This window comes from Leptonychotes weddellii, chromosome 1, assembly GCF_054177405.1.
Source record: "Leptonychotes weddellii isolate Sample4059 chromosome 1, ASM5417740v2, whole genome shotgun sequence".
Taxonomy (NCBI): Eukaryota; Metazoa; Chordata; class Mammalia; order Carnivora; family Phocidae; genus Leptonychotes; species Leptonychotes weddellii.
The window spans coordinates 15055396-15056592 of NC_138369.1; positions in this window are offsets into that span (position 1 = coordinate 15055396).

The window sequence follows — 1197 nt, forward strand, 5'->3', positions numbered from 1 at the left end:
GTGGGAAGCCTGCTTCTCCCTCTGCCTGCTGCTCCCCCTGCTTGTGTGGTGTGTGTGTATGTCTCTCTGTCTCTCTCTCCCCCACCCCGTGTCAAATAAATGAAATCCTAAAAAAAAAAAAATCTTTAAAAATGAACAAGAGAAGATAGCACATTCTAGCAAAGTCTAGAGGAGGGATGTTCCATGTCTCCAGGGGCAACAATCAGAGCACTGTCCCTGTCCTGGGCTGTTTTGGGTACTGAGGACACAGCTAATGGTCTTGACTTAGGGCAGTTTCTGTCCCCACAAGACAGTCACACTAATGGTGACTGAGCACAAAGCCACTTAGTCCTCACAGCAGCCCTGAGGTAGGTGCTGTCAGAGTACACATCATGGAGCTGTTCAAAATACGAAGTAATTTGCTCAAGGTTACCACTGCTGGTAAAACCAAAAATATGTTTGCTGTTAGAAACTGGAAATAAGGGGCGCCTGGGTGGCTCAGTCGGTTAAGCGTCTGCCTTCAGCTCAGGTCATGAACCCGGGGTTTGGGGATTGAGCCCCGCATTGGGCTCCCTGCTCAGCAGGGAGCCTGCTTCTCCCTCTGCCTGCCACTCCCCCCGTTTGTTCTCTCTCTCTCTCTCTTGCTCTATCTCAAATAGATAAATAAAATCTTATAAAAAAAAACAACAACCTGGAAATAAGTCCACTTTTTGTAATAAAGGTTAGAATACAGCACAAAGCCCAGATGTGACTGCATCAGCAATTAAGGTGGGACTTCCACACCCGTGAGGTGAGCCAGCCTGAGGGGTGAAAAACTTTATGGCTCTTACTTAAAAATAATAAATTTAAAAATGGGGTGCCTGGCTGGCTCAGTAGGTAGAGCATGGGACTCTTTTTTTTTTTTTTCAAGATTTTATTCACTTATTTGACAGAGACACAGCGAGAGAGGGAACACAAGCAGGGAGAGTGGGAGAGAGAGAAGCAGGCTTCCCGCTGAGCAGGGAGCCCGATGCGGGGCTCGATCCTAGGACCCTGGGATCATGACCTGAGCCGAAGGCAGATGCTTAATGATTGAGCCACCCAGGCTCCCGGAGCATGGGACTCTTGATCTCAGGGTCATGAGTTCAAGCCCCACACTGGGTGTGGAACCTATTTAAAAAAGAGAAACCTGGGGCACCTGGGTGGTTCAGTCGTTAAGCTTCTGCCTCCGGCTCAGGT